Raw genomic sequence first — 26,646 nt, forward strand, 5'->3', positions numbered from 1 at the left:
GTACTGAGCTATGCAGTCTAGTATTTCGGGTGTGGCCGGGCCTGGGACTACTTTCCTTTAACTACTTTACTTTGGCTATATAAGCCACACCCAAACAGCAGCACATGGTTCGCGTTATTCTACAGTTAGCAGCGTAATTCTCACCGTGTCCAGTTCTGATCTCCAGTGTTTCTTGCATCCTGCCACGTGCTGAATCCTGTATCTGGAAGAAGAAGCACACCATTATTCAGCGCTTACCTGTAAGTAGCATCCTGGCTTTGTTCTTGAATCTTCCATCTTCAAACTACCACCATCTGCTCACCTGAATACACGCAAGCCGGGGATTCTTCATCACGACGCCGCATCCATCTTCAGAACGCTGCAGCAACCTGAAAAAGACAAAGAGACATTATTAGTGAGCGCTCGCTCACGGCCACGCAAGGACAACGAAAACCACTTACCAGGTGCAGTCTCTCCTTGATCTCGGAAAATCACAGCGGCCCGGAACATCATAACGACCTGCAAAGGAAGCGGCGCAGGCACAGCTTAGCAAAAGAAAAGGCAAGAAAGCGCTGCACACCGCACATTCACTTACCTTGCTGGGATTCTCATCCTATACAGCACGGCAACACCAAAACTCTCCAACTCATCTGAGAGAAAGAAACTAGAGACATTAATAACAAGATCAAAGGCTGTAAAACAGTAGTACCTACCTCATCAAGCAAATCGGAGTCACAGCAGGCCTGGACCTGAACACGGGGCAACGCACCAGTGAACCAAATAGGTCGCAGAACGCCCACACCTCCAACGCGCCCCTGCACAGAGACGCAGGACGGAGAGCACACCATACCTAATATTAAGGTGAGGAGAGGAACTAGACTTAAGGGGGGAATTTGAGGCTGAGGGGGGTGGGAATCAATCCAAGAGAGACATTTAAGCCTTATTTCCAGTTCTCCTGTATTGCAGGCGCTATCCTCGTCCAACAGACTATCAATCGAGAGAGTTCGAGAGTGCTAATCTTCCAGCCAGGGCTGAGTGGCGTCCCCGTGGATATCAGGTGAGCGTAACAATTATGCAGCATTACCATCGCTGCATTTTTCCATTCATTTAAAACAACGTCGCTTACGGAGTTGTGTCTGGAACATAATATTTCTATTGCAGGAATGCAGTCATCTATGTCGGTCTTTCTAAAAAGATCTAGATGCTTCCAGTTTACTATCGACTCCAATCATTGGATGGCTATCTCATATCGAATGCACGGCATAGGGTAGGCTGTCGGCAAAGCTAGAATTTTCCGCCAGAAGATCCCTTCTATCTGCTGCCATACTGTTTGGTCCAAGTTTAACATGGTTTCACTCCCATATGTTAAAATGGCGACAACCTTCTGTCTATAGTAGGTGATTACTGGCTTAATTAAGAATGTACCAAATGTGTTATTGTCATGAGGACGGGGGGCTGGAAGCTATGGTCCCGATGGAAGCACCATTAGCTTACACAATACGGCATCTCCTGCGCCGTTCTAGTCGTTACGTTTCTGGAGCATTCATAACGAGGTTAGCCACGCCCCCTCAGTGCGTTGCAACAATCTTCGTTTCCTCGCTCCACTAAAGCCTCGTACTCCAGTCCTCCTAGCGTTTTTCCAGCCTTGGAATCGTCCCCCCCTCCTGTATTTTTTCTTCCTACCTTGTCCTCCTGACTCCAGTTCCTTTCGGTCTTACTATTTCGCTGTGTTATCTTTCGTTTTTATTTCAGACTTGCGTTTGGTCTATCTCTATACTTTTCTTTGCTACCGGCAATTCTCTGCCATCTTTACCGCCTTTACCGTCCCCTTTTCTTTTCCCCCTGCTCTTTCTCCTTTGCTTAAGTGTTTCACGATATTCGTTATTCACACTTACCTCTAAGGCTCCGGTTTCATAACGGCTCGGTGAGTTTCTTTTTCATTTCATAAGATTGGTAGTATCCTTTCTCTGGGTACGTTTTTCTTCCCTCATTTCTTTCCTCCATCTTTTGTTTACTTGTGTTCCACTTATTCGCCCTCCTGAAGCCCTTCTTCCTTTGGCTTCCTTGTCACTGGCTTGCCTTCCATCTGAATCCCAGGTGGTTTGTGAAATCTTCAGCTCCTGTTTCTACAGACTACATACTTGGAATTCTCCTGCCAGCCTCTACTTCAGAACGTCCACGGAGATCTTCGGCTCTGCCTTTGTTTATGTACTGTTAGCTGGAATCTCAAAACCAAGACTTCAGACACTCCTCCTCCTTCACTTTCGGAATTGAATACAACCGGGGTTTTTTATGCCACTGGCTTTTTCCCCCATATTGGGCTGTAGAGGGAGGGTGCCATAATTTTTGCAGTCTGTTTCTTAAGGCAACCATTGTGGCGCATTCCCGAAACAGACCCTATCTCTTCTCAAAAAAAGGATATTCCAAAGAAACAACAGAACTACCCGGATCGGAATTATCCTCCAGTGAATCAGACACCGAGATACAGGTGAACTCCACTCCTGACAGATTGCAACGCCCAAAAATGGCTACGGCAGAACAAGTCCAGGAGCTAATAAACGCTGTTCAGAACTTTTCCCTCGAACTGCAGGGAGTTAAGGCAGAAAACGCTGTTCTCCGTCAAATGGCAGTCGCCAGAGAAGCCCACCAGACGGATTTACCCCCATTGTCTTTGGCAGCAGGAAAGTTTGATGGCTCACCCAAAAAGGTTAAGGAGTTCCTGGATGCGTGCATGATATACTTTACCTTCAGACCTACTACTTATACTCTAGATCACACTCGTGTAGGATTCCTCAAATCCAACATGATCGGTAATGCCCTTGCCTGGGCAACTCCGTTGGTCACATCCAACAATCCCGTTTTACAAAATTATAATGCTTTCACAACCCTGCTACGCCAAACCTTTGAAAGACAAGAGATTGGATTTTCTGCTGGAGAAGCCTTGTTTGATATTAAACAAGGTTCGATGGACCTAATGTCTTATATTTCTACCTTTAAGAAGCTGGCGGCGGAAGTGGGCTGGCCAGACACAGTGCAATACACGGCGTTCAGAAGAGGTCTCCATGACGACCTAAAAGACGAATTGGCCCGAGTTCCTAGACCGGCGACATTAACCGACTTGTACACTTTAGTCCTGCAGATAGATTACCGACTCATGGAAAGACGATCTGAGAAAAGAAAGACCCGAACTCAGACATTTTTTCGATCCCTGGACCGTCACCTACTTCCACCCAAGGGTCATATCGCTCCAGCGAAGAACCCATGCAGATTGGTACGACCAGGGGTCCTCTTTCAATCACAGAACGAAACCGACGGAAGGAAAAGGGTTTATGTATGTACTGCGCGTCAGATGCACACCTCCTCAGGGATTGCCCGGAGGTTCCCCCGAGACGTCGGGGAAACGACGGACCCCGGTCTTAGAAGGAGCCGCTTACCGGGGTTCAGTGGAAGGCTCACATTGTGCTCAGATGTCAGGAGAAGACGCCCGACTGATGGTCCTTCAAGTGTCACTCCAGTGCAAGAACTGTCCAAAAAAGAATGCATTAGCCCTCATTGACAGTGGGGCGGCTGGTAATTTCTTAGACATCAATTGGGCTAAACAAGAAGGTATTCCTCTGGTAGATAAGACAGAGGAACAGAAGGTGGAAGGGGTGGATGGCCGTCCCTTATGTTCAGGACCTATTGTACAAGCTGCTGTCGACATCAAGATATGCATCTCTCTTCATCAGGAAACCCTCACCTTTGATGTGATAAGAGCAGCACATTTTCCCATAATATTGGGAATCCCTTGGCTTCGTCAACACAATCCTGTTATTAACTGGTCCCTTAACACTATAAAATTCGACTCTGAGTTCTGTTTCCAACACTGCTGCTCTTCTAAACAGACGGAAGCAACCGTGATCTCTAGCCCATCCGGAACTTCTGGTTCCCTTCGGGTTCTTAACATTCACCCCATTTTTCATGAGTTTGCTGATGTGTTTGAAGATAGAATACCCAAAGACTTGCCTCCTCATCGGTCCGAAGATTGTGCTATCGATCTCGTTCCAGGTACTACTGTACCCTTTGGACGCATGTTCTCTTTAACCTTACCAGAAAAACAAGCTTTGAGGACATACTTAGATCAAAATCTCCAAAACGGATTGATTCGTCCTTCCAAGTCTCCAGCAGGAGCTTCGTTATTCTTCATAGCCAAGAAAGACACAAGTGAACTACGCCCATGTATAGACTATAGGGGCTTAAACAAGATCACAGTGAGAGATCGTTACCCAATGCCTTTGATAAAAGATATCTTGGAGGCAGTTGAAGGATCATGTATATTCAGCAAGCTAGACCTTAGGGGTGCTTATCATCTCTTAAGGGTCAAGGCGGGGGACGAATGGAAGACGGCGTTTCGTACACCCTTTGGGCTGTATGAATATCGAGTAATGCCATTTGGCTTGGTCAATGCCCCAGCAGCGTTTCAGAGGTTTATGGATCATCTTTTTGCTGATCTCTTATTTGTCTCAGTCATAGTATACCTAGATGACATCTTGGTCTTTTCGAGTAACCCTATTCAACATCAGGGTCATCTCACTGAAGTCATGGAACGTTTGAGACGCCATCAACTCTTGGCTAAACCGGAAAAATGTGTGATTGCAGTACCTTCGGTACCCTATCTAGGTTTTATCCTATCGGAACATGGTATCGAGATGGATCAAAAAAAAGTCTCAGCTATTCTCTCCTGGCCAGCCCCCTCTTCGGTAAGGGAGGTACAGGCCTTTTTGGGTCTTTCAAATTTCTACAGACGATTTATCGTTAACTTTTCTGAGCAAGTTCTTCCAATAACAGCACTTCTCAAAAAAGATATTCCCTTTATTTGGAATCACAAGGCAGAACAAGCGTTCCTAGGATTAAAAAAGGCATTTTGTTCGGCTCCTATTCTCAAACAGCCAGACCAACGAAGGCCCTTTGTGGTTGAAACTGATGCATCTTCAGGGGCAATAGGGGCTGTTCTCAAACAAGAACACGATGGTAAGGAACACCCAATAGCCTACCTTTCTCGCACGCTTACGCCTAGCGAAAACAACTACTCTGTTATAGAGAAGGAGCTACTGGCCATTAAGCAGGCATGTTCAGAATGGAGACATCTCCTCCAAGGGTCAAGACATCCATTTGAGATCCGCACTGATCATAGCAACCTTAAAGTGCTACAACAAATGGAGTGTAAGAATACTCGACAAGCCCGATGGGCTTACTTTTTTGCCCAATATGATTTCTTTATTACATACCTCCCGGGCAGCAAGAATATCCTAGCGGATAGCCTATCTCGTAGCCCTTCCAGTTGGGTCAATCCACCCTTTAAGGGGGAACTTTTGTTACCTGAGGTCCGAATTGTCCATACTATCTCAAGGTTTCTACAGGACGTCAAGGAAGCGACTCCGGTTGCTATACTACCTCTTTCCAAGCCGGTTCAGGAGCAATTAATCAAGAAAGAAGGACTGTGGTTCTACAAAGGAAAGCTTTTCATTCCCAACACCAAGCTACAGTCACGAGTCCTTCATTGGGGTCATGAATCACGGATTGCTGGTCACAAGGGCTTAGCTGCCACTTCCGACCTGGTTAGACGAATGTTCTGGTGGCCTAACATGCTGTCTGACATTAATCTATATGTAGGTTCTTGTCCTATCTGCGCCCGAAGCAAGGGTCTGACTTCAAAACCTGCTGGGTTATTGCACCAACCAAAACTTCCAACAACTCCGTGGGTACATGTCTCTACCGACTTTGTGGTAGATCTCCCTAAGTCTCAAGGATACTCAGCAATCATGGTAACCATAGACAGTTTCAGTAAGATGGGCCATTTCTCACCGCTGAAAGGAGTGCCGTCTGCACCTGAGATGGCGCAGGTATTTCTAAAGGACATCGTCCGACTCCATGGTATCCCAGAAACTATTCTTTCGGACAGAGGTTCTCAGTTCACTTCAACCTTTTGGAAAACCTTATGTGATCTACTGGGAATAGAACGGGCCCTCACTTCAGGATACCATCCTCAGTCTAATGGACAGACGGAACGTCTCAACGCCACTATGGAGCAGTATCTTCGCTGTTTTGTTAACGAACAACAAGATAACTGGGTCTCTCTTCTTCCAATGGCCGAATTTTCTTATAATAATACCCTTCACTCGGCTATTAAAATGACACCTTTTTTTTGTGTGTTTGGTCATCATCCCCGTTCTTTTCCCCTGGGTGATATTCAGGCTTCATGTTTACCCATGATAGACTCTCTCTTGGAAAACATTACCAGAACACAGAAGAACTCCCTTATCAGCCTCCAGGAGAGTAGAGCTCGATATAAACATCAAGCTGATACACATCGGATCCAGAATCCTGATTGGCAAGTTGGTGATAGAGTCTGGCTCTCAACCAGATACTTACCTCGTTGGACACATCCTTCTAAATTCTCTCCCAAATATCTGGGCCCTTATACCATCACTGCTCGCATTAATCCTGTGGCTTTCCGATTGAAACTCTCTTCTCAGCTCAGCAGGATACATCCGGTCTTTCACTCCTCTCTGTTGAAAAAGTTCATCCCAGACCCACACCACAGGAAAAGAAGAACCTTTCACTTAAAAGACACTAATCCCCAGGCAGACGAATATGAAGTGGAGAGGATAATGGATTCAAGATATTACAGAGGTCGACTCCAGTACTTAGTGAGATGGAAAGGTTACTCTCAAGCCGAGGACTCTTGGGAACCTGTGAATAATCTCTCAGCTCCCAGATGTATACGACAGTTTCACACCCTCTATCCGGGTAAGCCTGGGGTCGGTACCCCAAGAAGGAGGCATACTGTCATGAGGACGGGGGGCTGGAAGCTATGGTCCCGATGGAAGCACCATTAGCTTACACAATACGGCATCTCCTGCGCCGTTCTAGTCGTTACGTTTCTGGAGCATTCATAACGAGGTTAGCCACGCCCCCTCAGTGCGTTGCAACAATCTTCGTTTCCTCGCTCCACTAAAGCCTCGTACTCCAGTCCTCCTAGCGTTTTTCCAGCCTTGGAATCGTCCCCCCCTCCTGTATTTTTTCTTCCTACCTTGTCCTCCTGACTCCAGTTCCTTTCGGGTCTATCTCTATACTTTTCTTTGCTACCGGCAATTCTCTGCCATCTTTACCGCCTTTACCGTCCCCTTTTCTTTTCCCCCTGCTCTTTCTCCTTTGCTTAAGTGTTTCACGATATTCGTTATTCACACTTACCTCTAAGGCTCCGGTTTCATAACGGCTCGGTGAGTTTCTTTTTCATTTCATAAGATTGGTAGTATCCTTTCTCTGGGTACGTTTTTCTTCCCTCATTTCTTTCCTCCATCTTTTGTTTACTTGTGTTCCACTTATTCGCCCTCCTGAAGCCCTTCTTCCTTTGGCTTCCTTGTCACTGGCTTGCCTTCCATCTGAATCCCAGGTGGTTTGTGAAATCTTCAGCTCCTGTTTCTACAGACTACATACTTGGAATTCTCCTGCCAGCCTCTACTTCAGAACGTCCACGGAGATCTTCGGCTCTGCCTTTGTTTATGTACTGTTAGCTGGAATCTCAAAACCAAGACTTCAGACACTCCTCCTCCTTCACTTTCGGAATTGAATACAACCGGGGTTTTTTATGCCACTGGCTTTTTCCCCCATATTGGGCTGTAGAGGGAGGGTGCCATAATTTTTGCAGTCTGTTTCTTAAGGCAACCATTGTGGCGCATTCCCGAAACAGACCCTATCTCTTCTCAAAAAAAGGATATTCCAAAGAAACAACAGAACTACCCGGATCGGAATTATCCTCCAGTGAATCAGACACCGAGATACAGGTGAGCTCCACTCCTGACAGTTATGCAGCAGTAGACCTTATCGTGCCAACAAAAGAGCCTTGGACTTAAAATGGTCCACCCAATTCTTTTCGACCGCTGACTAAGCCATACTCCCAAATATTTAATTTTTTTTTACCTGCTCTCATTTTTTCCCCATCATGAAAAAAGGCAAAAATGTATTTATTTATTTTATTTGTATATGGTTATGAATAACCTTTACAAAAGCTTAAGAACATATCAATACAATTCATACAAACATATACACAACATAATCATCTTCAGCACAGTAACCTTTACAAAGCTTAAAATCATATCAACCAATTAATACAATACCAAACATTTAATCAAATAAGAATAAAAAGTGTATAAACATATCATAATCACATAGCATAAGATACAATTCCAAATAACGGCCTTCTACTTAAACAGTATTTTACAATTCATTATTTCCTAATTCATCACTTAGTTCCCTTTCAGCCCCCAATTTACAAACATTTCTCAGATAACTGACAATCGCCATTTGTAGTGATTTGTACTTTCCATGTAGCATTTTCCACCAAAGTGCATTCATATTGACTAAACCAGTAGAAACAACAAATTTGCTTAAATACTGGATCAGTCTTCCAAATTGTTTAGACTTTTATGAAGGTCCATTTGAGTTTTATCTAGAATCACTAGATTGTCAGCATACATCATGTAAGGCAGTAGAGTAGCATTCACTTTCGGGGGATTGGCTGTCGAAAAGTATTGATTCTCTTCTATATCTGAAGTGTATAGATTAAATAGGGTTGCTGCAAGGAGGCAGCCCTGTTTCAATCCATTCCACGTCTGAATCTGAGAAGATAATACTCCATCCTGCGACATTCTTATTTTAATTGTTGTGTTCGTGTATAATTCTTTGATAGGTTCTAGTATCTTCGGAGGGCATTTCCACTTGGGTCATTTTTTCCCTACAGTTTAGATCTGACTGCATCAAAGGCTAATTGCAGATCAGTGAATGCTGCAAAATAGGTATTTTTTTCTTCATCGATTCCTGTTTTAGGATGTTCAATAAAAGCAGGTTAATATTGGTGCCGATGTTCTTCACATAGCCTGTTTGCTTTGGATATTGTCTTTGGTTTATTCTTGCCCAAACTGATAGTCTCTGCAGCAAAAACAATGCGAAGATCTTTACAAGAGGATCAAGCAAGGCTATGGGACGATAATTAGACAGTGATTTCCTGTCTCCATGTTTGTAAATTGGGATAAGTATAGCAGCTTTCCATGTCGATGGAATAATGTTAAACTCTGAAATGATAGCAAATATCTGGATGCATAAATTCGGCCAGATTTCAGGGTTACGTTTTAGGAGGGCATTGCATAACCCATCAGGGCCGGGGGCCAGTGATGCATTCAAGTTTTTAATGTGTGTCAGAATTTGTTCTAGATCCTAATTGATGGTCTATTTCACCTAATCTTTGCCAGTTGGTTTATTCAATGTTTCATTTCTTTCCTTGTAAAGCTCAGAAAAGTATGCAATCCACCCTGCTTATGGTATGTCTAGAATGAGAGGCTCCTGCTGATGAGATTGTGCATTCAATATAGTCCATAGGTCTCTTGAATTTTTTTTTTCATTGCTTTTAATATATCCTCAGTATCGTATTGGCTTATCATCATCTATGGTGTTTTTATCCAGTTTCTGTATTGCTGTTTTGCTAATTTAGCAAGTTTAAATTGGCCTTCACATCTCAGTTTTGCTATTATTTTCAGTTTCTTACGAAGTTCTCTTTTTTTCCTGCAATTTGGGGATTATATCAATGTGGATGATTACCTCTTGGGTTTCTTGTGTGGCGTTTTAGCTGTTTAAAAGGAAGCAGCAGCCATTCGTACTCCATTTTTGCTATTCCTTTAAGGGAAGTATTAAGGAACGTTTCAGTTAAGGCTTCAAATTGACCGTCGTTTATATGCAGTCTGTTCATACCAGTATTTAGCTCAAGAGCAGGGAGGACAGTTTTATTTTGTAAAGGCTGAATGGAAGTCCAAGTGACATTGATTTTATGATGATCACGGTTTGCTGAATAGATGTTATCTGATTCAAGGATGTTATCCTTTAATCCTCGGGAAACATATGTAGTTGGGAATGGCAGTCTATTTGCCTCTTGTCCATGTCGGTTTTGTTGGACCGGCATTATTTATAGATCCGTCAAGCAAGATCATATTTCTTTTAGACAATTCTTACAACCATCATTGGGCTCTGGTGGGTAGTTTCTCAAAAGGAATTTTGGGTCCATTGGGCTCAAAGAGGTGGATATTTAAATCGTCACAGATGATGTATTCAATGAAAGTATGATTTTCCATGCAGCATCTAAAGATGAAAAAACAGTATCAATAAATGTCTCATCATTGATAGCTACTGGGTTCCAATACAAGTTCATGATACCAATTTTTTTTCCAAATTGAGATTCTTGTTCCTCGTCTTCTGCCTATTCTATCAGAGTTGGATATTCGAAGAAAGTGGATTGGACCCAAGGGTTACGATTAGTTGATTCCAATACTTTTAGCCTTGCATCCATTTTGATCAACGTAAGCAGTCCGGCAGACGGACGCCCTTTAGAGCGATGAATTGCTGGGTTCATATACGTGAGGTAACCATCACATGCTGGCTGTTCATAAATCCACGTCTCCTGGAGACAAATTATTTGAGAGTTGCCTAGATCATTATTTTTTGCTTGAAACAGGTGTACTGAACCTCTTTAGTTCCATGAGCATAGGGTAAGAGAGGCATTCTCATTTGTAAGTGGTTGTTATGGTTGCCTCTTCTCTCGAGATCTGGTAGATGTGTTCCCCATCTCTAGATATCTCCATAAAAAGTGTTTGGTTATATTCGATTTTTCCAACATTTTTCGCGTACTGCTTTTATTACGATGATGGCAAGGCCATCTCTTTTCTAGCAACTCTTTTCCAGTTTGGTTAGAATGCTGTGGGTAATGTTTAGCTTCTACAAGTGTGTTATTACTTTGTTGTTTCGGACATTTATGGTTGCACATCTCCGTGGAGATTTTCTCTTTAATTCTTGAACATCAGAAGCTCAATTTACAAAATTGATGTTCCTTTCCCATCACCGTTTGCATGATTTGCTGGGAATTGAATTGTATCCATACTCTGTCCATAATTGTGTCGTGTATAAACTCTACCAGTTTAATATCTTCTGACACAAGGAAGCAGAGTTGCGGTATCACATGTAGGGGGCATAAGATGTTTGTTAGATTTAGAATTAGGCCATCATCCATTCTATCAAATCTCTCAATTTGTATTATGTTCATTGAATCATCTCGTCGTGGATTGATAAATATTGGAAATCTCAGCCCGGTATCTCGTAGTTCAGGTGGTTTTAGTCTGTCATAATAATAATAATTATTCATCATATCCTGCTTTTTCGTGCATTCTATTGCAGTCTTCAACCTACTCATAGATATCAGATGTTAAATCAATCACAGTCCCCATTTCTCCATAAGTGACATCAAGGTCAAAATCTGAGATATCTTCACATGTAAGTTCGATTACTTGAGTTTGTATGGTTTAGCCTTCTTCGTATTCATCCAAAATAATCAACAATGTATCTTCTTCAATCAAACTTTCATCATTGAATGAGTGCTGCTCTAAATCCATATGAACAGATAAATTCATCAAGATTTCGTATTGAACTTTTCCTCTGTTAGCTGCTTAGCATATTGCTCTTTAAACAAAGGGGGGTGGTTTTTTGGAGATGATTGGTCATCTTTTTAAAAATATTTGCATTAGGATTTTTTCCACCCTTTTATCGAAACAGGCATTGTCAGCCATTTTTCCTTGTGTTCGTTTTCTTCGAAAAATCTTGCTTTTGTTTTGATTGTTTATTATTGATCTTTCCCAAGGTATTAGAGTCACCTTGTTTATTCTGTGCAAAAATCGAGAAAGACTCAGTTCCTTGGGCCAGCTAAGGAGTTTTAAATGGCTTCTTTTCACGTAAATGTTTGTTTGTTATACTTCTAGGATTTACCCTTGGCAAAAAATGTGATAGTGATGGCTGGCTCAACAGAGGAAACTGAGGATTTTCAATGATAATTCTCTCTTCAGTATCTTTATTTAGGTTCATTGGTTGTTGCACGTCACTTTGGGTTGTTCTGACTTTGTGTTGGTGTTGTAAGACTAAACCTTCATTCCAATTTGTTGCTCTATCTTTGTGGAGCTGGGTAGAAGCAAACATCTCTAACATTGCAGCTGTCAATTGTGTTTTATTTGCGCAGTCACTTCTAGGTATGTCAAATAATCTGGTTTGCCACCAATTTGTGGTCTCAGCTTCAATGTCCAATCGACTTTGGATTTTATTTACAAACGTCTCTAAATTGATGTGTTTGGGATGAATCTGTGCCAGCAAAGTTACCTGGTCTTTCATTGTGTCTGTAACTGATTCCTGTAGTTTGAGAAATGGCACAAGGGCATGGGTTGATGCTGTCATCAGCAGGTTCTGAAGTTCAAACATTGGCAGGGTGTCTCATTCTCCGGGTCGGACAACTCCAGCTCAGGTTCATCTTCAGGAGATCAAAGCAATCCTAGAGGCAACAATTCGAACTTCGGCCAATTTCAACCACCACCCATGATGCCTTTTTTAGGCCAAGGGGGTCCCAGAGGCGGATTCTGCCCCCCCGCAATTTCAAATACCCTTTTACAACTTCCCCCTATGGGGCCAACCCGGCAGGAGACGCAGGGGCAACAGAAGACGCCAGATCTAATTCCGATCTTCAACCTCTCTCTTAGGTACACCACTCTCCTTGGAAGAAACCTCTCTCCTGGCCAAAGGCCTATCCTTTGTACCCACTAACACCACAGACTGGTTCACACTGGATGGAGAACTTTCTACCTTTCTTCGCACAATCCGAAGAAAAATATTCTTCAAAGACAAAGACTGTCCCCCGGAAACAGAAGTTACAGGTCTTAAACCCAGAAGTGATTTCAATCCAAGAGACAGTGACATCCCTTCTTCCTTCCTAACTTTTGAGAAATGCCTTAGACAAGAAATTAAAAAACTCAAATCAACCAAAAACCATCAGAGAAAAAAACTGACTGTCGGAGAACACAAAGCCCTCAAAGCCTTGTCCAATAATTCGGACATCATTATCAAAATGGCGGACAAAGGAGGAGGAATTGTCATACAAAGCAAAGAACAATATACGCGCATGGTTATGTCTCTACTCAATGAAGACAACAACTACAAACAACTTAAAAAAGATCCCACCAACGTGTTGAAATCCAGGATACAAGAAATGACTAAATTTGCAGCAGAAAGAAATTGGATAACGGATAAAAAAGAGGCATTCCTCAACACCATTGATGGCAGGATCCCAGCGTTTTATGCGCTGCCGAAAATGCACAAGAACAGTATCACACCACCAGGGAGACCGATTGTTTCAGGATGTGGTTCCATACTAGAACCCCTATACAAATGTATCGACTTCTTTCTGAAACCACTGTGTCAGAATACACCAACATATTTAAAGGACACCATGGCAACCATCGCCATCTTTGAAAATCAGCCTTTGGCCCCACCAATGAAGAAAGAGTCACTATGGACATTAAGAGCCTGTACACCAGCATTCCCCAGGATCAAGCTGTGGAATGTATCAGACAACACCTGACCTCACTCATGACCCAGAGAAGAGTATGGCCAACTTCATATTAGAACTGCTGGAGTCCGCCCTTACCAATAACTATTTCTCATTCAACGACATCTTTTAACTACAGACATGCGGCACAGCAATGGGTGCGGCTTTTGCACCCAGTAGAGCCATAATTTATATGGCGGAATACGAGAAGACCTTCATACTCAATAATGCCAACCCATTTCATAATAACATCCGCCTCTGGTATCGATCCATCGATGATATCATTTTCATTTGGCAGGGCAACAAACAAGAACTGGATAACTTCTTAACCTGGTCTAACAACCAAACCAAAGAAATTCAATTCATGATGAGCAATAACAATGAGAAGATCAATTTTCTGGATCTCAATATTTTGGCCTCCGACGGTAAATTGACATGTTCTATCTACAAAAAAGGGCTAGACCGCAATACAACGCTGTACTACAGGAGCTACTACCCTAAAAGCTTCCGGGACAATTTGCCCTATGGGCAATTCTTAAGGATCAGGCACAACTGCACGGACACCAAGGATTTCAAAATCCATGCTACAGAATTACAGCAAAAACTTGAAGACAAAGGATATCCAAATAAACTACTCAGGGACACTAAGAAGAGAGCCCTCTATACCCAGAGAGAAGCATTACTTGTCCCTAAATCTCGCAACCAAAACACTGAAGACTCCATGTCATGCGTCTCAACTTTCAACGCCAATACATCTCAACTCAGAGGGATCATCAAAAAATTCTGGCCTATCGTCCAGTTGAGTCTGCCTGAAGAACCATTACCTAGGATGGCCCTCAAGAGATCTCAAAACCTAAAAGATCTCCTTACCCATGCTAGAACCAAACGCAAGGACTCCAGATCCACTCTGTGGAACATGCAGGAAATACTTGGCCACCATCCCTGCGGCAGCTGCACAGCCTGCAATCAGACCAGAAAATTGAGATCCTTCCTTATAGATGACAAAAAAATGGGAAATTCGCCATTTTTAAAACTGTAAAAAATCGAATGTCATATCTCATCGAATGCCCCTGTCAGCTAGATACACAGGGCAAACTTCAAGACCAGTTAACAAAAGGATAGGTGAACACAAGTCAAGGATTAGATGCAAAACATACAATGCACTCGCTCTGTCTCGCATTCCCTTGAATTCCAACACAACTGTGACTCCTTCAAGTGGTGGGTAGTCGACAAGGTGACAGACTGTTCAAACATCACCAATGCCCTGAACTTTAAAGAGGCGTGGTGGATATTCAAACTACAGACCACCACCAAGGGTCTGAGTGAGCTCACACCCTTTGAATATCTGTAAATTAAATTCATTCCTACCCCTCTGTCCAGTGACATCCAGGACTCCCTCCTGCACTCTGTTCACCTCGGGCACCCGCCTCTCTGGGCAGTTATTGCCTACTTTTTGCCCGGTTCCACACTCCTTTGGCACTCTGCGCCTCCCATCTTGCCTGCTGGATTATTTCCAACACTCTGTACAGCAATACTCCACTGTATGGCGTTTGCTAACATCAGACACCATGTTCGTGGCTTCCTTCTTCCAGCCCGAGACATCCCAGTAGCTGTCCCAGCCACGCCCACCCCAGCCGCGTACCTACACGTGTCCCCGGCGCCATGGCAACCTTGCTAAAACACCCGTACGCATGCGCAACTTCAGACACTATTCGTTCACGCACGCGTACTAGTATTTCCTCACACAGCTTGCTTTCAGACGAACGCGAGTTTCCAAACAACACGGATCCAGCGCAGGAGACCCACACGGAGTAAAAGGTTAGTTCCTCAGCACAGCAAGGCCTCCCTTGCACCACGTTCACTATCCCTTACACAGCCACCATTTTTTACTGAAGAATGTCTATGTCATTTTGTGACACAGACTCCCAGTTTCCAGACCTCCAGGCTGGCACTGGCTGGTTGCCCCCTTGTAAGATCTTTCACAATTGAGGCACCGCAGAACCACGCACTGCTTCTCCTCAGTGTATAGGTACCCTTTGTGCTCTCTCTGCACTACAGAGCCACAATTATTAATTGATGCCATAGCTGACCCACACTGCTGTTTGTCTCCTGTACTCACAGATCACCCTACAGTGACCAATCCACACCTTTCAGAAACCAGGACACCGACCACCGGCATTTTGGTTCAATACTAACCAGTTTTTGAATCACCTCACCTACGTGCAAGGTCAGTGCTTGGGAGCTGAGGGACACCCCTTAGTACAGCCTCTCACAGGCTTTTATTCTTTACATTCTCAGGAATGATCCACCTCCTGGACCATGTAACAATATGTATTCATATTGGTGTTTATCCATAGGGAGACCTGCTTTACCAGTCCCCAGAAGAAGGCTGCTACCCCTTTACAGCCGAAACGTCCAATGTCATCGTGTTCTTACTGAAACCTTTAGAACAATGACCTGAATCTTCACCACCACCTTTATGTTGACGTCGCCTATAGCAGACCCTATTTTTAGGTTTCTTGATCATGAAGCGATTAGCTTTGTTTTGTGCAGTCGATTGTTTAAACTGTTGTAATACATTGTTTGTTTGGCAAATGTGATGTAATATTGTGCAAAACTGTACACAGGCAATACAACTCTGCACCATTATACAGGTGTGTTGGCAACACACCGCACACATTTTGTAAATGTACCTTTTCTTTGAACGTCCAGTGCATTTCAAAATGTCACTTTAGAATGTTGGCTTTTATGGACGTAAAAAGGCCAGATTCAGTGCCCCTCCTGTCACCAATGAACATGTTACTTTATTAAATGTGCACTGAACATTTGAAATACATGTTAGCTCTATAACACTACTTGCCTAGTTGGTGACAAGGTTTATTTTCTATTTTCGATTTTCAATGTCTACATATGTGGCCTAATTAATAAAGGTTAATAAAGGACACTGTAGTTGTTTTCCAGTATCTGGATCAGAACCTTCTTCCAATAATGCATACTTGTTTTTGATGCATTAGTACTAATATGGAGGTCTGTTTGAATCATCACTACGAAAATGTATTGTACTATAAATGTTTGAGGACAGGACTACCCCTCTGGACAAGGCATTACTTCCTGCTGCATTCCTCTCAATGGAGTGCATTGACATTTATTTGATAGAATATCCTCTTGTACCTTTCTAGCATCCCTTTGTGGATTTCAAATATCCGAAATGTAAGGTTCCAGATTTTGCGATTGTGCTTCAGTACCGGTCAACTTTCTTAAGGAGGCTGTGTGTGTGTAATAGGATTTGATATTGGATGAATTGGTGTTGAAGTTTTGTCAGTTTCGAGTTTTTATTGCATCTGGTTTACCAAAAACTTAATTCCTTTTTTCATGGTTACTCATGAGTAGCTCAATCTCAGTAATGTCGAGGTTCCCTGGAGGACCCGGGGCATTCCCCGTCCTTTCCAAGAGAAGCTGTAACGCAGGCCACCCAGAATACCAGGATGGTTGGGGATCAGGTACCTGGCCTTGGGCACCCGTCTCCCATGTGGGTTGACCATCCCCAAGTGCAGCGGCAGTCCCAGGTAGCCCCGGCAGGGTCTCCCTCCCATCCCATCGGTACATTTTGTAACGCATCCCAGCCAGACCTCTAATATGGTTGGGGGTAATGTCCCTGGCCTTGGTCACCCGTCTCCCATGTGGGTCAACCATCCCCAAGTCCAGCCTGGAGCTCTGGCTGGGCTGCGTTACAGCCTTTACCTCCGCAAAATAATGGGGACCCTGCCGGAACTGCTACTGGACTTGGGACGGTCGAACCACATGGGAGACAGCCATCCAAGACCAGGGACATCACCCACGACAAATCCTGGAGCTCTGGCTCGGCTGCGTTACAGAATTTCCCTCGGGGAAGGGATGGGGACCCTGCTGGGGATCCCTGGCACAGTCGCTGCACTTGGGGATGATCTCCCCATATGGGAGACAGCCCACCAAGGCCAGGGACATTACCCCCGACAATCCTGGAGCTCTGTCTGGCCTGCGTTACAGCTGTCTCCAATATGGGGCAAACATCCCCAAGTGCAGCGGCTGTCCCAGGGAGCCCCAGCAGGGTCCCCATCCCTTCCCCGAGGGAAATTCTGTAACGCAGCGGAGCTTGTGTTCTACGACATCACCTCCAACCGTCCTAGAGGTCTGGATGGGGTGTGTTACTGAATTTACCTCTGGGAAAGGCCGGGGACCCTGCCGGGACTTCTTGGGACTGGGGATGGTCAATTCACATGGGATACAGCCGCCCAAGGCCAGGGACATTACCCCTGACAAATCCTGGAGCTCTGGCTTGGCTGCGTTACAGCTTCTCCCCCCGCCCCCCGCCGGGAAAGGTCAAGGACACTGCCGGGGCTCCCTGGATATAAATGCTAAATTATTATTATTATTATTATTTCCCTTGGGGGAGGGAAGGGGACCCTGCCGGGGATTTCCCTGGAGCTGGCGCTGTGCTTGTGGACGGTACACCCACATGGGAAACGGATGCCCAAGGCCAGGGACATCACCTCCAACCGACCTAGAGGTCTGGAAGGGGTGCGTTACAGAATTTACCTCCGGGAATGCAGGTGGACCCTGCTGGGGCTCCCTGGGACTACCTCTGCACTTGGGGATGGTCAACCCACATGGGAGACAGCCAAACAAGGCCAGGCACATTACCCCCGACAATCCCCAAGCCCAGCAGTGGTTCCAGGGAGCCCCGGCAGGGTCCCCAATCTTTCCAGAAGGGCGAAGCTGTAACGCAGCCCAGCCAGAGCCCCAGGCTGGGCTTGCGGATGGTCGATCCACATGGGTGACAGGTGCCCAAGGCCTGTGACATCACCCCGACCATCCTTGTGCTCTGGCTGGGTTGCGTTACACCTTCTCCCTATGGGAAAGGACGGGGAGCCCGCCAAGGCTCCCTGAGACTTGTGGACGGTCAACCCATATGAGGGACAACCATCCAAGGCCAGGGACATCACCCCAACCATCCTAGAGCTCTGGCTAGACAGCATTAATTCCCCTCAGGGGAATAGATGGGGGACCCTCCCGGGAATCCGTGGGACTGACGTTGGACTTGTGGACGGTCGACACTTTCTTTTCCGCCAAGGTAGGTGCACCCACACATGAGGTACTGTTTTCATCCGGACACTAGTGGGAATGTGGGAAGGTAGGACATGTGTTGTTGGTTCAGTAGTTTCCAGGTGGGAAATTTCTGAAAGTTGTTTTTTTTTTCCAATATTTGGGTCTTTGCCAGGGATTGTGGGCAATGCATTCTGGGGTGATTTGCGTGAGTCAGACCTCTGTGGATTTTGACGGATGTCTTCTTTTTGGAAATGCATGGGGTTCGTGTTTTCCTTGGTGACTGCGACATCCCAGCCCCAAATCCGTAGGTTGGCTCCCCAAATCCTTTGGGGGTTACCAGTGGTGTAGCCTTTTCCCTTTGCGCCCAGGTAGGTGCACCCACACATGTGAGGTACCGTTGTGTTTTTTTCACCAAATTTCGGACTTTGCCAGGGATTGTGGGTAATAAATTCTAGGCCGATTTGCACAAGTCAGACCCCTGTGGATTCCCACGTGTGTCTTCTTTTCGGAAATGCAATGCATGGGGTACCCCGTTTTTTGGGGGCTGCGACACTAGGCCCAAATCTGTAAATTGCCCACATGAGCAAAATCCTGCAAAATATACTTTGCCGAAAGACTTGGGGTTACCAATGGTTTAGCCTGCTCCCTTTGCGCTCAGGTAGGTGCACCCACACATGTGAGGTACCGTTTTCGTAAGGAAACCTGTGGGAACACGGGAAGGTAGGACATGTGTTTGCTGCGTGTTTCGGTGGGTGGGCAGAGGGAAATGTCTGAAAGTTTTGTTTTTTGACACATTTCAGAGTTTGCCGGGGGTTGTGGGTAATACATTCTGGGACGATTCGTACAAGTCAGACCTCCGTGGATTCCCACACGTGTCTTCTTTTCGGAAATGCATAGGTTTCCTGGTTTTTCCTTGATGGCTTCGACACCCTAGGACCAAATCGGTAGGTTGTCCACATGACCAAAATCCAGCAAAATCTGCTCTGCCGAAAGACTTTGGGTTACCAGTGGTTTAGCCTTTTCCCTTTGCGCCCAGGTAGCTGCACCCACACATGTTAGGTACCATTTTCGTCTGGACACCTGTGGGAATGTGGGTAGGTAGGACATGTGTTGCGTTTGTGTGGTTTTCTTAACGTTTTCGACCATTTGCTGCTGCACTTTGTCACACAATCCTTTCATTTCCCAAATGTGACCTACATTTAGTCGCTGCTTTAGGCACTATACACTTTTGTAACCTGCACAAGTCACCTACCCTTCAAAAGGTCTGCCTGTGCTCTTTCCTTTTTTAACAACTTTATTTATTTCGGTGGCAGCATATGTAAAGTTAAGCACAAGAGACAATCGGTCACTTACATAACATGGTGTAGATTAGTATAACCATTCTCCCTCCCATGACCCTTTTCTGGTTGCCCCTGAAACCCTGGAGCTCGTGGGCCATCACCGAGAACGGGCAGGACGTGGCCTCGAAGATCCCAGGAATTTCGTCGACAGCTGTGGTTGAAAGGTTAGTGCCGGTTACCGGCTGTGGTACTCCAGTACCGGGGACCAACAGTCAGTGAAGCAGTGTAAAGCTCCTTCCTTCGCCGCCGTGACTTTCTCAGCCACCAGGATCTCCCACACTTTTATCACCATAGGGGTAGCAAGGGTCCTTCCAGTGTTTTCCATTTACAGGCCACAGTTATTTTGGCGGCCAGAAGCAGTTGCGTAAGCAGTTCGGCGGTGCGACATCTTGCTTCTCCCAGAAGGATCACCTACAAGTCCATGGGGAGTTTACAGTGGGTTGTGTCCTCAATAATGTGTGTGATCTGTGCCCAAAAGGCCTGCGCTATGGGGCATTGGAAGAAGGTCCCCCGTGCTCCACATCGCCTCCAGCAAGTTGGGTCTAGAGATGTCTGAAAGTGATGCAAGCGTTCCGGGGAATACCACCAGCGGTGAAGAGTTTCAATGCGCAATCTTTGTTGGTGATACATCTGGAGGCTGAATTGATCCTTGTCCAAATATCCACCCATGTTTGGTCCTCAATGGGGTGCCGTAGGTCCTCCTCCCATCTGGCCATATATAGTGGTTTGGTCGTCAGTATGTCCTCCTTTAGGAGTCTGTACAGCTTAGTGATCTGCCCTCTTCGGGGGCCCTCCTGGGTGCATGCTCTTGGGAGTGGAGGTCCCTCGTGGCCCCCTTTTGGACTGTTGGCTGTGAGATCCAGTGTCTTATCTGGGCGTATGTAAATCTCTCCATTTCCGTCAGCTGGAAGCGAATCTTGCATTCTTTGAAGCGGAGTGGGGTGCCGTTGTCATAGAGCTGTGAAAGGGTCTGAAGGCGACCTTTGGACCATCCGCTAAAATTTGCTATATCCATTCAAGGCGAGAAGTTTGGGTTCCGGAGGATTGGGGAGAGAGGGCCTGAGGCCCTTAGAAGTTTCTTCCTGTGCCGGGCCCATGGCCATGCGTCTAGGGTGGCTTTGGTGGACGATAGGATCATCGGCCAACGACGGCGGGCTATGCCCGGAATGTCGAGAAAGGAGTTCAGCTGGAGAGGACATTTAGCCTGTTCGATGCAAGTCCATTTTGGGGGGTTTGCCCGTTCCGCCCAGGCCGTAGCATTTGAGAGTTGGGCTGCTATACAGTAGTTGATAAGATTGGGAAGGCCCATGCCTCCCCATTTGGCCGCTCCAGTCATGACCTTGAGCAGTATTCTAGTCTTACCCCCTTTACAAACACATTTTGAGAGTTTCTTCTGTAGCTGCTCCAGTGGTTGTTTCGAAAGAGGAACCTGCAGGGTCGAGCTGAGGTATAGAAGTTGTTGGAGAAGGTTCATCTTACATGCAGTAACTCTGCCAAGCAACGAGATTTCCTGTCCCTCCCAGCATTTCAGATCGGCTTCCAGTTCCTTGAACAAAGGGGGGAAGTTTGCTGCGTATAGCTGTTTCGGGTCTGCTGTGATGCGTATTCCGAGGTAAGGTGAGGATGTAGTGTTCCACTTCAGCAGGCATTGTAACTGGAGATCTGCCGTGTCGTCTGTGCCCAGGTTTATTCCCAGTGCCTCCGATTTAGAGTATTTTACCTTGAACCCTGCCACCTGTTCGAAGGCTTTCAGTTGTGCCTGGACGGCGGGGAGAGAGGATTGACAGTTAGTGATGGAGATCATAACGTCGTCAACGTATAGGGAGATCTTAAATTGTTCACCTTCTATGCTCATCCCAGCTATCCTGTCATTCGAGCGGATTCTTTGAGCGAACGGTTCCATCACATGGGCAAAGATCAATGGGGAGAGCGTGCATCCCTGCCTCGTCCTGCAGAACATAGGGTTCGGGGCCAAGCGTTTTTGATTTATTCTCAGTACATTTTTCGGGGCTTGATAGTTGGCTAGCAGCATCCTGCGGAATGAGGGGCCAAACTGAAAAGCTTCTAGCGTGAGGCGCATAAAGTTCCAGTCCACTTTATAAAAAGCTTTGGTAGCATCCGAGGTTAAGACTGCTAGTTCCTGCTGACTTTGGACGGCTTCCTTGATGAGGTTGAGGACCCGACGGATATTGTCCACTGTGCTTCTGGCTCTGATAAAGCCTGATTGATCCGGGTCTAAGATGGATGGCAGGCCCACTGCTAGTCTGTTCGCCAGCACTTTAGACGTTTGCAACTACGTTAAGGAGAGAAAACTGTCTGTATGATGTGCAGTCTTTCGGGTCATTGCCAGGATTCAGGAGTAGGATTGTGGTGGATTCTTGCATGGAAGGTGTTATTGTGCCTATGTCTCGGAAGGAATTGAACAGTTCGGTCATTGGGCTCAGGAGCAGGGGGTGGAAAAGTTTGAATAATTTAGGTGAGAAGCCGTCAGGACCTGGCGCCCTAGGTTTCAACGTTTTGAGCACCTCCTCGATCTATTCAGCGGTAATAGGGGCATCCAAAGAGGACCTGTCTGTCTCCGACAGGTGTGGGAGATTGGCGTGCGCCACAAATTGCTCCTTTTGCACTTGCAGCCGGGGGGAGGCAGTCAATGTGTCAGCTAGGTGGGCTGTTGCAACCTGCAGTTTCGATTCTTCCCCATACAGGATCCTGCCTTCCGACCCCTTAAGGCAGTGATGTAGTTTCATCGGCGGGTTCTGGCTAGTTTGCTAACCACAAATCTGTTGGTCTTGATGCCATTCACATAATAGCTTTGCTAAGTTCTAATCAGGCTCTGGGAGGTGTCCTCCGCATAGTGGGCCTCCAGTTTCGTGCAGGCCAATCTCAGGAGTTTGGCTGCTTTAGGTGACCATCCCTTCTTATGAAGTGTCTCCGTTTTAGCCACTTCCATTTCCAGATGCTCCTGTTTCTCGGCGCGTCTTTTACGATATGCTGCTGCCTGCGCTATTAATTCTCCTCTGATCACTGCCTTCGTGGCTTCCCATCTTGTCGCTATGGAAGTAAGGTCTGGCAGGTTCTCCTTGAAGTAGTTATGTATCGCTTTGGTTATGGAGTCTTGCAACAACATATCGTGTAGCATTGGTTCGTACAGGACCCATCGAGGCATCTCCGGGGGTCCGGGTCGAAGATCCGGGCGGTTAACAGGATTGGCGCATTATTGGACAGAACCCTTGTGCCGATCTCTACTTCATCGGTGAACTTTAGCAATTGTGGAGTTGCCAATATCGAATCTATTTGGGACAAGGAGCAGTGGACATGCAAAAAAAAAAAAATGAGAAGTCTGCCGTTTTGGGATGGAGGACCCTCCAGGTGTCCACGACACTCAGGGTTTAGAATAGGTGGCAGAGGCCCAATGCAATTTTGAAGTCCTATAACTTCTTGGCGTTCGATGAAGGGGAGGAGTGTCGATTCCAGCTCAATGAAAAAAGCTTCCTGGCCCTCGTTTGGGGCGTAGATGGCAATTAAAGTGTGTAGTTGGTCATAAAGGTCACCCTTTATTGCGTAGGATCTCCTTTTCCCTCAAGGGTGTTCCCTTCGCTAGTAAAAAATCGTTGTGCCCCTGTTGTTGCCGTTACCGGGCGGCAGGTATTGTATCGGGAACGCCCGACTTTGCAGCCGTGTAGAGTCTTCCGCCAGCAAGTGTGTCTCCTGGAGGAACACCACTGAGCTCTGGAGGTCCTGCAGGTGCCTGAGGGTGGATTTGCATTTTTCCGGGGAGTTCAAGCCCCTAACATTCAGCGAGACGTATCGCAGCTTTAGGTGTCGTGGAGGGGTATCACGTTGTTCTCCTTCAATGTTCCAGTGGGAGAGATGGGGGGCGAGCTACCAAAGGGAAGGTAGTCTTCAGGTGCTGGGCTGTGGGTACCGTTTTGCTGAAACCAGGTTTTTTTTGTAACTGAACCAGGGCCAAACGTGGCCCACCAACCTGTGGGGCCAGAAAAGGACCCCCCAAAAAAAAAAACAGAAACCCGAACTTAACCAAAACAGGCCCAGTGGAGTAAGTAGAATAGACAGAAAATAATCGGGAGGCGAGAACATCTTGAAATACAACTTAGCACTATTTAAGCTAATTAGAGTAGAGAGAGATATTAGACCGATCTCCAGTCTAATAGCCTCAATAGGCATATAGTTGCTCAACCCATAGAATCTACGACAGATCAATCCTTAAACTGCATCTGCCCAGGGGGTCCCATGAATAAAAAGAGGCCTCAAGGGCATAGAAAAAGGTTTCTGCAAAGGTTGCTGTGGTATGTGGTACAACAATATTCTTTAGATTCAATTTAAACTGCACAAACTGCTGAAAGTTAATAAAAAAGCATAGGAATCAAAGGATTGATAATGGCATAGACATTACTTACTGTTAGGTTAGATTAGGAACACTTGATAGACAATACTGTGTGAGAATCACCCCCACCTGGGCAGACTGTAAGGGAAAGGTTACAGCGTACTTTATCTTGTATGCTACAGCCCAGTCCAAATATGTTCAACAATGCGCTGCTTCTATTTCTACAGGACACATTATCCCCAAAGTACCTGGGAGGCCAGAGGAGGACAGGATCCAAGATGAACCTGGGATCCCTGAATGATTCCTGAGGATGGAAGATGCTTGTCCTCGTCACAGTACCTTGGGTGCCTTGGCAGGCAAAGTGGAGGAGTTTCTTGACCTTACTTGACGAGACCCCTAGAGGATGGACGCACTTTGGAAGAAGGAGTCGGTGGGTTGTCGATGGCGAGAAGAAGAAGAGAATCAAGCATTGTCAGAAAGGCAGCACTTTCGGTCTTCGCAGTGGTTTCCGTTGGCGGGTCGTTACTCTGGCTGTGGATGTCCCACGAAGGTGAAACTTGCTGTGGACCCGACAAGGGTGACTGAAGCATGTAGGACCTCGGATGGCTTTGGATGACTTTCGGTGGTGACGGGTACAGTGGCAGTAGTGTCAGGTTTCGCGGTTTACTGACCTCCGGTTCTTCGGTGCTGAAGCCACAGCACAGACCTCAGGATGGCTTTTGGTGACCTGTACACAACTGCTGGACTGGACTGCAGACCCTCACCAAGTCTGGATACTTGGGAACGTCTTGTTTGGATTTTGGTGGCAGGCAACACACCGACGGACACTCCACCGCAGGCAACAACCCTGGACCTTCTCCAGCGTGGACAAGTGGGCAGATGTCGTAGCAGGGATTCCCCTTGAAGTATTCGTCAAAGATATGGAACACAAAACAATAATAAGACAATTGTGGGTGGACAGTGCAATGTGTGAACACCACAAATTTGTGCAAAAAAGCAGTGATGGAGACAAGAAGTGACCAATCCTGGCTCGACTCAGGATTGGTCACTTCTTGTCCGCAGCCCAACCCATGTTAGGTCATAGATTAGGACACGTACATAGACTCAATTATGATGTTGAATTGCTGTACTATGCATACCACGTTCATACTTGTGACAATATGTTTTCCGAACTGTCCGTTTTATTCCAAGCAGTGTTCACAAGCACTGCTTTGCCACAAATTTGTGGTGTTCACACATTGCACTGTCCACAATTGTCTTATCATTGTTTTGTGTTCAATGTATAAATAAGACAGCAAAAACAAGTGAAAAACTGGTAAGAATGGAATAATCAGCAGTAAAATTAATCACTGGATGTAATAGAAAACAGGAATAAAACTAATCCGGCCAATTTGAGAAGGCTGTCTCAATAAAACATGTTATAGCTAATTCTATTTGTTTATGACACCATGAACCTAGAACCATGCTCTTGATGGGTTTGAAAGGCAGATTCATTCTAGCCATTACTTCGGAGAATCATTACATACACTAATGACGGTATGTTGAGCGAATAAGTGGCAGGACACCCTGCGTTCCATATATTCTAATTTTGAGCCCTCAGTTCTCCCACATGGGGGCTTCCCTTCAGTTACCTTTATCGATGATTCCTCGCCTCCGTGAAAGCCTGTTCTTCAGGGTCCTCGGCGTCAGCATGCTACAGGCCACGCAGGCGTCCCACTGGTGCTCGAATCACAGGCACGCCAGACAGAGCGAGTACATATCGGAGGCCGGGAAGGTGTGGTCACACAAGGCACAGCAAGTGAACCCTCCCATGACTGACATGTGGCAGGGAGGTGAGGAACCAGAGTGCCGTAAGATCGAAGAAATAAAAACAAAAAGAAGGGAGCGCTCCTGCGAAAAATCAGAAAAATGACTTTGCCAAAGCCGTTAGATCCGGTACCGTCTGTGTGGAAAAAGGGACTGAGGTGAGGTGGCAGAGGGCAGGACTATGTGGGGTACTTGTGCTGTGGCTACACCTCCGCGCCTGGCATACATTTAAAGAGCAAGCTCAGGTTTATCGCTGAAATGGTCGGGTACCGTCCCTGCCTCAGGGACGCCCATACAAGATGGAGGAAAGATGGCGGGACGTAGGATTCTTATAATAGCTAATCTTAAATCTTTATATAAATTGATGGTCTACTATGTTCTCACATTAACCTAGGGGGTTTATTACTGAAAGTATGTAAATGGTTTATTATGTGCAGGTATTTTTGTGTAGTCCCTTTACATACCTTAATTGCATTTTAGCAATCAAACTTAAAACTAAAACAAAAATGAACGGTTGTAACTGGTGGTCGGCAGAACACAGATGGGACATCCAGAATGTGGATGTGACTGCAAAGGACATGGAAGTGTGTGAGGAAGAGTTGAAAGAGGAAGTCAACTGCTCAATGTATGCAGACTTGGATGAG

General features: G+C 45.8%; 1 protein-coding gene across 1 annotated transcript in view; it reads right to left on the reverse strand.

The window, feature by feature from the left end:
- Window positions 1-26,646, reverse strand: part of MOV10L1 (Mov10 like RNA helicase 1) — a 1,432,366-nt gene that overhangs the window by 666,634 nt on the left and 739,086 nt on the right. The window lies entirely within an intron of this gene.

This window comes from Ambystoma mexicanum, chromosome 12 (assembly GCF_040938575.1).
Source record: "Ambystoma mexicanum isolate Mex_15411 chromosome 12, UKY_AmexF1_1, whole genome shotgun sequence".
In the NCBI taxonomy this organism is placed as follows: Eukaryota; Metazoa; Chordata; class Amphibia; order Caudata; family Ambystomatidae; genus Ambystoma; species Ambystoma mexicanum.